At 25.6% G+C, this 12,525-nt stretch overlaps 1 long non-coding RNA gene across 1 annotated transcript; it reads left to right on the forward strand.

The window, feature by feature from the left end:
• Nucleotides 1-5,877: 5,877 nt before the first annotated feature.
• Nucleotides 5,878-7,104, forward strand: LOC115245735. Its single transcript, XR_003885586.1, has 3 exons — nucleotides 5,878-6,032; nucleotides 6,152-6,375; nucleotides 6,584-7,104. It is a non-coding gene; the product is annotated as an uncharacterized LOC115245735 (long non-coding RNA).
• Nucleotides 7,105-12,525: the final 5,421 nt, after the last annotated feature.

The following is a 12,525-nucleotide window of genomic DNA, read 5'->3' on the forward strand; positions in this document are numbered from 1 at the left end:
AAATTCAAATATGTGTATATACATATTGTGCGTATTTCTGGATTTAATTTTTGAATCAGTGGGGAGAGAGAGAGAAAGAGTGAGAGATTGCATAAGCTTTTGCATATTCCTCTTTGTGTCTCAATATTGTTCCTAGGATACGCACAATATATATATATACACATATTTGTATTATTCCTACGATACTCACAATATATATACACACATATTTGAATTTTCCATATGTAAAATATAAATCAAGAATATATACAACTTATTTTAAAAAAAGAAGATTAAATATAGTAAATAAAAAAAGGTTCTCTGCAATACCTTTCCTAAATAGCGCTTTCATATTTTGTGGTTGACACCTCCATATATGATTCACATTTTCTAAAGCTGCATCACAATTCAGCATTACTAACGGACTCTTCCTCCTCATTTTGATTCAATACACAAAATCAGATATTATCTTGCGAAAAGTCAAGGAGAAAGAGGGACGAGTCTCTTCTCCATCTTCAAGTGATATTGATAAAGAATAATGGACTTCCTGGAAAGTATTGAGAAGACACATTGAAGATATCTATATCAGTTAATAGTTACCAGATTCTAAGGGCCACCGTACAAGCTTTTCCGTAATACATTATGTTAAGTACTGACCATAAATTTAAACTCATACACAACTTTAAACTTCAGTCAATGCACAAAACTTGTACGTTGCATCAAGCTTGTTACATTACGATTTTCTTTGTGCGTTGACTGAAGTTTAAGGTTACGTACAAGTCAGAGTTTGTAGTCAGTACTTAACATAATATAACGTGTTACAGAAAAGCTTGTGCGGTGAGCCTAATTCTTTAATTTTTGGATCCATTAATAATATTAGTATATTGAAAAATATTCAGAAAGGATGTAAAACTGCGACATTATCAGATCATAAAAGTTTTGTCCAATCTTTACAGAAAATTTCGTATGGTGGCCCTATTAATAATAAAGGTAAAAAAATACGCCAAGTATATAAAAAAATCCTAAGTTGTACGCAATAAAAAGTTTATAATATTTATCCCTAAAAAATAAAAATAAAAATTTTTATAAAAAAACAGTTATTACAAAAAGCAGTGATATCCCTCTAAAAAAAAAAACCTCACAAAAGTAAAAAAAATACGCTAATTATATTAAAAAATCCTAAGTTGTACGTAAGAAAAAGTTTAATATTTACCCCTAAAAAACAAAGATAAAATTTTTTATAAAAAAAAAATTATTACAAAAAGCAGTGATATCCCTCTAAAAAAAACCTCACAAAGGTAAAAAAAATACGCCAAGTATATAAAAAGAATCCTAAGTTGTACGCAACAAAAAGTATAGTATTTATTTCTAAAAAATAACTTTTAAACAAATTTTCCCTTGAAAAATAATTTTCATAAAAAATAAAAAACTAAAAAATAATTTTTCTCTAAAAAATAACTAAAAAATAAAAACCTTTGAAAAATAAAAAATAAAAAATAAATATGAAATCAAGTTAACTAACCAAGTACATAGAAGTAGTTCAGTTTGTGAGAATTTGTAATTTGAAATAGTATTTGTCATAAAGTCGATCTTGCATTTATAGAAATATTATAAGATCTCTCTCTCGAGAAAATTAAAAAGCATTTTATTTTCATAAAATTACGCTATTATGTCCCCCCTGGCCCAAATAAATATTATATATAATATATAAAATAGTACTATTATATTGCGGATTTTATTACAATTAGTACATCATAAAACTATTTAGTCCTTACTACAATAACGTCGATCACGTCGATCACCAATTTCGAGTTTAAAAGTGCCCCGTACCAAATTGATCGACTTGTTTTGAAATTAACCATAAGTTTTATCAGATAGGCCCGGAACGAAAAAGATTAAAATTAAAGTGACATACAAATACTTGGCAAAGATTAAAATATAAAATAACTCAAAAAGTACCTAATGAAATAATACTTTATTATAGTGTTTTGGAAAGCTCTCGAGGTAAGCTACAAGAATATATAATCATATTGTTGATAATTTTAGTATATCTCGAGAATATTCGATAAGTAGATCAGATATTACTGATGAGTTTCGTATATTCTAAGAATATCGGATAAATAATATACTACAAAATACATTATAGAGATATTATCAGTATATATATCTTGTATATCTGTAGTACAGTCAATATCAATTCAGTATATATGCAGATAGTTCAGCTAAAAAGAACAGAAGAGACCAGCGCCGGCAATACGGAGATTACATATCCAAAATGGCATTGCTATATACCCATATAACATTAGACATTCTGTGAATATACATTTTACTTCCATGACATGAAAATAATATCCTGTATGTTGAATGTTCATACATTTCATGTACATAATTTGGATATACATTACAATATGTAATATGTATATTCATTGATGTGTTTTATATGTACATACAGTTTGTGTATGTGCAACGTATGTGAAATATAGATACATAATTTGTATATACTCCACTGTATGTAATATGTATATACATTGCTGCACATCATATGTACATACATTATACAATCTCTAAATACATACATTGCACATACATAATATGTACATACTTTGCTGTATATAATATGTATATTCATTGATGTATTTTATATGTACATACAGTTTGTGTATGTACAGTGTATGTGAAATATAGATACATAATAATAAGTAAATACATTTGTATCTAATCAAAAATTCAAGTAATTATCACCAGTTAATAGATTTTTTAAGCTCTACAACTTTTGTTTGAAACATTTTCTCATTAAACCAATATTTTATGAGATAATTAGCCGTTCCGGAACTTTTGCCCCGTATTATATATCTTATGTATATAAGTCGTAAATATTTGCTTTTATATCTTCTGCATTTGTTCGGACACTACAGGCAATTACCAATGAGATGCTAGCGCAAAAGAGACAAACATAGGCCTCCCACACAATATCTCTCTCTTTCTACAGCGAGCGCGAGTTTGTCTATCGCGATGCTCAGTCCTTTCTATGGACGGTATTCATAGGCTACAAGTTCCACCTGCCGATCGCAATGCTCGTAAAATCATTTTATCCTTCTTTCTCATCGAAAGTTAAACAAAGACAGATCATGCTTGCGAGCGTTGCGATCGTTTAGTGGAACGCAGCCCTAGTCGGTTCTTATATTTAAGACATCTTAAGTACAATCTTAAGATGTCATAAACCAATCACAGAGCCGTATTAGCATCTTAAGACATTACTTAAGATTTAAGATAGTCTTGAAATAAGAATGGACTATGAATACCGTCCTATATGTCGACGATAGCAACACTGATCCTGTGTTGCCAGAAACGGATCCCGGCTTACACGCACACAATCAGAGAACCTTGTACATATACTGCGCAGAGGTACGAGATTTTCTGATTGTGTGCGTGTGAGCCGGGATCCGTTTCTGGCAATACAGCACTGATCGACTGGTCTGTATTCTTCCGTGCCAAAATTCCGTTGCAGTGTTGTTTTGGTGCATTATACATATTTATTTCTATATTTTATGTATTAGTTTATTGTGTTTGTGGAACTATTAGACAAAACTTTCATTTTTAAAGCAAGTATCCCATTATATTTAACTTGATATTCGAGCACGTGTTTAACTTGTTTTTCTAACCTAGATTTGGCCATGGATAAATTAGAGACAAGGAATAAAATAAAGTTTTATAGAAAGCTTACAAATAAAATAAATCGATCTTCAGCATTAATCAACAATAATTCTGTGTCATTTAGCTATTAAAAATCATACAGGCCATTTTTCATGCACAAGATGTAACCAAGAGGGTGAAATAGTTAATCATGTATTATGTTTTATTGAAACAGAGCGCTTTTACAAAAGAACCGATAGTTCATTTAGAACTATTGCTCAACCAGAGCATCATATTGGTACAAGTATACTGTTAGATATACCAAACTTTAATATGATAGATAATGTACCAATAGATTATATGCATAATCTCTTATTAGGTGGCATGAAAAGACTTCTTTGTCATAAACGATACGGATGGATTTACGGTAAACAACCTCATAAATTACGAGCTCGTGATGTCAATAAAATTTCAGAAAATCTTTATAAATAAATAATTAAATAATGATCTTTTTATTAGGCTCAAAATTTAAGTCGTATTGGAGGATGTACTGTAAAAGAAGTTGTACGAAGGATAATGTATCATATTTTTACGAATGAAGTTGGCATGTCCTATTCATGGGAAGGAGCCAAAAAAAAAGAAAGTTTTCAAAAATTTAGCTCTGGCACCTATTATTCTTTATAAGTTAATCAAATTATTTTTATAAAAGCTTTTCTCTTATTCTCTTATATAATACATGTTATAATTCTCTTAAGAATAGAGATTACTATAGAGTTTTTATATCTTTAATATCTATTAGTCACACATGTGTGTGCGTAATAAAAAAATGTCGTATAATATCATAAATATCTTTTATATAAAGTAGATTTTTGTCTCGAGCATAACATATTTTCGAGCATCATAACACGTTTCGAGCATCGTAACACACATGTTTTGATATCCTTTATTTATCGGCACATATTTATATCTCATATTTAGCATTAATATATGTATGTGGCTCTAATTGTAATTCAGTTTATATAAAAATTTATATAAAAGTTTAGTTTATATAAAAATTCAGTTAATATAAAAAGCTTTAAATTATGTAAGATTAATAAAGAAAACAAAGCAATCTGGATATAATTATGTATGTTCACATATAACTTAGTTTTATGTATTTACATATTCTATGTAATATATGTTTGAAATATATACATATATATATAAATTTTTTAATATTTTGTAAAAATATTTACAGCTGCAGTACGACTTAACAAGAAGACTCAAGAGTGTACAGACATAATATATTTTATAAAAGCGTGGCTGGTAAGATGCAAAGATCGCTTTAACAATAAAAATAAAGATAGAAATATAGCTCCTGAAGAAGTTGAAACAACTGAAAATTGACTCATTAACAATCGCAACATGCATAATATCAAAGTATTATTATTATATATTATTTCAGTATATATGATTTAATCTATTTTTTGTTTTATATATTCTATAAATCATTAACTTGAGCAATTTAATTTGTAGATGTTATCTAATTTTCTTATTGTTTAAATAATTATGGGTTTTTTTATGTCAATATTTAATTTCCTTAAAAGTTTTGCAGTTTTTTGTTTAAATTTTTTATTTATATTGCAATGTTGCAATGATTATATAATTACAATAATGTGATATATATGAATAAAAAAATATATTTTTAGTTTTAATCCATTCTGGAATCACACACACGTGTGTATATAATATATTTAACATAATAAAAATTTATGTTTTTATATATTACAATAGATAAACATTATTTTTAAAATTAAATTTTGTGTTTAGTTGTATTTCTAAGTTACAATACTATTTAATATACAATTATGAAGATACATTTTTATATTCAATTGTATTGTGAAAAAAGCAAATAACGAAAAGAGTACAAATTAATATTATAAGTCTCTTGTTATTCTTTAAATAGACTGGAATTTTTAAAAATATGTGTTAAATATTATATCTATTAATCTTATGTATGTGTTTAATCATTAATATGTATCATTTGTTCGAAAAACACATGTCGTACAGTGTAAGCTACTATTTGTATTTAAATTTACATATATATATTTTATTGTTTATTATTAATTATAGTATTCTTTTTACACTCACAATTTTGAATTTGTCTTTTACCTTCATGATTCTAATGATTTTATGCGCACGCGCGCGCACACACACACAACATGTACATATATATCAACATGTACACAGGGTTTTAACAATGTTTTAACAAATAAAATTAATGAGAGTAGAAAATAATACTGATAAAAATAATCAGTTCAGAGATATTACTAATATTACTTCTGATACTACTACTTCTACTTCTAATAACACTACAGTAAAAACTGCATTGGTACATCATAAACTTGATTCGAATTTCGAACCAAATATTAGTGAGAAAGGTATATTTCGTATATTTGATATTTAATAATTTATTATACTATAATAAATAGAATCTCGAAATTATATAGATCCCGGAAAAAAATATTGCTATATATTAATATAATGATATTTATTTTAGCATTTGAAAAACGAGTTTTGAGAGAGTTGCACATTATCAGTTTGAAAATTGATGATATTTCTGAAATTATTAATGCTCTACTGAAAGATAAAGCAGATAAATCACAAAAATCATTTGTATGTAATAATGTTCCCGATATTATCCAATCGTTTCCAGTAAATCATAATTCTTTGGCTGAATTAGAAAATTGGTTAATGAGTTCTAACGAGAATAAAACAATATTGGTAAGAGAAATTAAAATATCTTTCTACTAAAAAAAAATGCAGTGTCAAAAAATTAATAATTATATCATATTTGAATATTTTTAATTTTATAATTGTACATTAAAAATATTGTCTATATTTAACTTTTTTCTATATTTAAAAAGATCTGTAAAAATGATACTATGTTGAATAATATAAATAAATAATTAAATAATGATCTTTTTATTAGGCTCAAAATTTAAGTCGTATTGGAGGATGTACTGTAAAAGAAGTTGTACGAAGGATAATGTATCATATTTTTACGAATGAAGTTGGCATGTCCTATTCATGGGAAGGAGCCAAAAAAAAAGAAAGTTTTCAAAAATTTAGCTCTGGCACCTATTATTCTTTATAAGTTAATCAAATTATTTTTATAAAAGCTTTTCTCTTATTCTCTTATATAATACATGTTATAATTCTCTTAAGAATAGAGATTACTATAGAGTTTTTATATCTTTAATATCTATTAGTCACACATGTGTGTGCGTAATAAAAAAATGTCGTATAATATCATAAATATCTTTTATATAAAGTAGATTTTTGTCTCGAGCATAACATATTTTCGAGCATCATAACACGTTTCGAGCATCGTAACACACATGTTTTGATATCCTTTATTTATCGGCACATATTTATATCTCATATTTAGCATTAATATATGTGGCTCTAATTTTAATTCAAGTTTAGTTTATATAAAAATTCAGTTAATATAAAAAGCTTTAAATTATGTAAGATTAATAAAGAAAACAAAGCAATCTGGATATAATTATGTATGTTCACATATAACTTAGTTTTATGTATTTACATATTCTATGTAATATATGTTTGAAATATATACATATATATATAAATTTTTTAATATTTTGTAAAAATATTTACAGCTGCAGTACGACTTAACAAGAAGACTCAAGAGTGTACAGACATAATATATTTTATAAAAGCGTGGCTGGTAAGATGCAAAGATCGCTTTAACAATAAAAATAAAGATAGAAATATAGCTCCTGAAGAAGTTGAAACAACTGAAAATTGACTCATTAACAATCGCAACATGCATAATATCAAAGTATTATTATTATATATTATTTCAGTATATATGATTTAATCTATTTTTTGTTTTATATATTCTATAAATCATTAACTTGAGCAATTTAATTTGTAGATGTTATCTAATTTTCTTATTGTTTAAATAATTATGGGTTTTTTTATGTCAATATTTAATTTCCTTAAAAGTTTTGCAGTTTTTTGTTTAAATTTTTTATTTATATTGCAATGTTGCAATGATTATATAATTACAATAATGTGATATATATGAATAAAAAAATATATTTTTAGTTTTAATCCATTCTGGAATCACACACACGTGTGTATATAATATATTTAACATAATAAAAATTTATGTTTTTATATATTACAATAGATAAACATTATTTTTAAAATTAAATTTTGTGTTTAGTTGTATTTCTAAGTTACAATACTATTTAATATACAATTATGAAGATACATTTTTATATTCAATTGTATTGTGAAAAAAGCAAATAACGAAAAGAGTACAAATTAATATTATAAGTCTCTTGTTATTCTTTAAATAGACTGGAATTTTTAAAAATATGTGTTAAATATTATATCTATTAATCTTATGTATGTGTTTAATCATTAATATGTATCATTTGTTCGAAAAACACATGTCGTACAGTGTAAGCTACTATTTGTATTTAAATTTACATATATATATTTTATTGTTTATTATTAATTATAGTATTCTTTTTACACTCACAATTTTGAATTTGTCTTTTACCTTCATGATTCTAATAATTTTATGCGCACGCGCGCGCACACGCACACAACATGTACATATATATATCAACATGTACACAGGGTTTTAACAATGTTTTAACAAATAAAATTAATATATCTGCTAATAAATAAATTTGCGTAACTCAAAAGTATATCCTGAGAATATCCGAGAAATAATAGACTACAAGAAACGTTATAGGAATGTTCTTAGTATATTACATATATAACGTATATTCACAATTCACAGTATGAATATAGAATATTCAAATGCTATTATGTGCTGTGTGGGACTAAGAGACATTTCAATCGAAAAATTGGCGAATGTGGCGAATGTGAAAGCATCGTTGGTTTTAATTGAATTACAAAGCCATACTAACCCAATTGAATCGACCGAAATTACTATATTTAACATAATAAAAATTTATGTTTTTATATATTACAATAGATAAACATTATTTTTAAAATTAAATTTTGTGTTTAGTTGTATTTCTAAGTTACAATACTATTTAATATACAATTATGAAGATACATTTTTATATTCAATTGTATTGTGAAAAAAGCAAATAACGAAAAGAGTACAAATTAATATTATAAGTCTTTTGTTATTCTTTTAAATAGACTGGAATTTTTAAAAATATGTGTTAAATATTATATCTATTAATCTTATGTATGTGTTTAATCATTAATATGTATCATTTGTTCGAAAAACACATGTCGTACAGTGTAAGCTACTATTTGTATTTAAATTTACATATATATATTTTATTGTTTATTATTAATTATAGTATTCTTTTTACACTCACAATTTTGAATTTGTCTTTTACCTTCATGATTCTAATAATTTTATGCGCACGCGCGCGCACACGCACACAACATGTACATATATATATCAACATGTACACAGGGTTTTAACAATGTTTTAACAAATAAAATTAATATATCTGCTAATAAATAAATTTGCGTAACTCAAAAGTATATCCTGAGAATATCCGAGAAATAATAGACTACAAGAAACGTTATAGGAATGTTCTTAGTATATTACATATATAACGTATATTCACAATTCACAGTATGAATATAGAATATTCAAATGCTATTATGTGCTGTGTGGGACTAAGAGACATTTCAATCGAAAAATTGGCGAATGTGGCGAATGTGAAAGCATCGTTGGTTTTAATTGAATTACAAAGCCATACTAACCCAATTGAATCGACCGACATTACTTGTTCAAGCAATAAAGTGTATCGGTGGAGATATAAATAACGTGAATATTGATACACAAAGTCCTGGATTTCAGCCAACCAATGTATCATTAAGTAAAGAGATTCGCGAAAATGTCGCTGAATTAAATTTTCATGTCAACAATATCGAAGAAAGCTTTTTAAATCATATATCTCTCTTAAATAATTCTACGTTATCTTTAAATAGCGTTGATAATGATAGAGAATGATAATGAATAATAATAATGATTTATCCACTTGTGCCAAAAAAAAAGATAAAGATATATCATTACGAAAATAATTAGCATCATGGGTCATTGAGGAAAATATTACTCAAAATAGTTTTAAAAAATTCTTAGAAACTCTCCGAAATGAAAATAATTTTACCTTTCATAATTTACCAAAAGATCCGAGAACAATGTTATTTACTCCAAGCAATCTTATTTCTATAAAAATGAGCACCGGTTCCTTTTATTACTTTGGGATTGCACAGTCAATCAATATAATTAATCAATGTGGTATATTCATTCGTAATTGTACATCTTTTGAATTAGCCGTAAATATAGATGGTTTGCCTATTAGTAAAAGCAGTTCAAATTGTTTATGGCCAATATTAGTTCAAATAAAATCTATTGAAGTTTTGAAAAAATATGTTTTAATGGTAGCCCTGTATCATGGTAATGGTAAACCGAAAAACCCGAATAAATATTTAATAGAATTTGTAAATGAAGCAATTTACTTGATCACGAATGGAATTTTTATCAATAATCAAAAATATGATTTTTAAATAAAAGTAATAATATGTGATATGCGCGCTAAATCTTATATTTTAAATATAAAAAACCATACCGGTTATTATAGCTGCACTAAATGCAAGGTGGAAGGTTGTGTGATTAATAATGTATTGTGCTTTCCACAGAGACAAATATTATAAAGAGAACAGATTTAGACAACAACATGATGAAGATTACCACAAAAGGATAACCATTTTGACGAATTTTCATATGATCAAAGGTGTTATACTAGATTACGTGCATCTTATTTGTCTGGGGGTGATGAAAATATTGATTACACATGAAAGATATGGTTGGATATTGGATAAACAACCATATAAGCTTTCATATGGATAAGTAGAATCAATTTTAAATAAAATCAAAAACTTAAATAAATATATTCCTGATGAATATCTACGTAAAGGTAGATCGCTTGAAGAATGTCCTCGTTTCAAGGCAACGGAATTTAAACTTGTGCTATTATATATAGGACCTGTAATTTTCAAACAAATTCTTTCAAAAAATAATTATTATCATTTCTTGACAGTGTAGTAACGAATTCTGCAAAAGAATAGATATGGTGAATTACAGCAAAAAATCTAATAAAATGCTTTGTTGAAACAAGTATCAATATTTATAGTCAAGATTTTGTTTGTTATAATGTAAATATTTTGTTACACATACGTGAGGATGTCATACGATTTGGCAATTTAAATGAATTTTCAGCTTTCTCGTTCGGGAATTATATGATACAACTAAAAAAAAAATGACAAGAAAAAAAAACCACTTTAACAAATAATACGTCGTGTTTCCGAATATAATAATATTCCAAGATTAGAAAATTACTCTGAAAACAATATTGTCGCCAAAGAACATTATAACGGATCCTTATTATCAAATTATTTAGGTAAATATAAAGAATTAAAATTAAAATCCCGTACTTTCAAATTAAGCACTGCTGATTGTTATGCACAAATATTTGATAATGACATTGTTAAAGTATGCAAAATAACATAATGCAGTAATATTATTTGTATTATTGGGCAAACGTTTCTCGAGAAAAAATCATTTTTTATGACATCTTATGATTCTGCAATTCTAGGTATTTATACTGTAAGCCTTAACAAACTTAGTCGTTAAAAATATATTCATTATTAGAAATTAAATGCAAATCAATGTTGTTGCCATATGAAGATAATAATGCAGTAATTTTTCCTTTGTTACACATGTAAATAAAATTTTAATATTTTTCATACTTTTTTGTAATAAGTTCCCTCAAAGTGCAAAAACAATAAGTTTTAACTAATTAATTAATTATTAAAATTTTGTATCAGTTACTTGTATCTCATTAAGTTCTACCCATTTCTAGTAAGCACTATGCAACAGTGACAATAACGATTTAATGGTTACTGTCATCGTTACGTAGCGCTTACCAGAAATATTGTTAGGATATTAACACTTTGAAGTTAAATAATGTTTTATTATTAATTTGATTGTAAACCTAAGACGAGATTTTAATTTATTATCTATTCCTAAATATTTAATTTCATTGACTCTGATGTTGCAGTCTTTATTTAAATACTTGGCAGTTTATGTATAAATCTTTGTACACTTTGCATTCTTTTCATCCAATATTAAATAATTATATGAAATAAAATACGTCATTTCAATAAAAATAATCTTTATTTTTGAGTATCTCGATTCCATTATATATTGTACTTTGATTTTGTCTTCATCAATCACAAATTGATTTTGAAGTTTTAGATAATTACCTATTTATTTTGAAAGATTCTTTGATCTTTCTTTGAAAAACCTTTAATGCTAACTATTTTTATATGGACGTAAGTTTCATTTTATAAATGCCATATGATTGATGCAACCTATCTTGTAAGCATTTTTTCAGTTTCGTATTATCAATTTCATTATTTATTTTTATTACTATTTTATCATCTCAAATATTTTTTACATTTTTAATATTAATTTTTAATTTTGTTGATTTAACTTTTGATTGTACTTCTTGTTTTTAGTTTAATATTATTAAATTAGTTTAATATTATTAACAAAATATTTCCTTTTTTTTATCTTTATGCTATTTGTTTTTTTATTAAAATTTCTTTTAATTAAAAGTTTTTTAAATTAAAGTTGGTGCAATTTGTTGACATTATTTTTGTAGGATATATTTGTACAATTTTTTTTTTGGTTAAAATATTTTTGTATGCAGTGTCAAAAAATTAATAATTATATCATATTTGAATATTTTTAATTTTATAATTGTACATTAAAAATATTGTCTATATTTAACTTTTTTCTATATTTAAAAAGATCTGTAAAAATGATACTATGTT

This window comes from Formica exsecta, unplaced genomic scaffold, assembly GCF_003651465.1.
Source record: "Formica exsecta isolate Colony F162 unplaced genomic scaffold, ASM365146v1 scaffold1297, whole genome shotgun sequence".
Lineage (NCBI taxonomy): Eukaryota > Metazoa > Arthropoda > Insecta > Hymenoptera > Formicidae > Formica > Formica exsecta.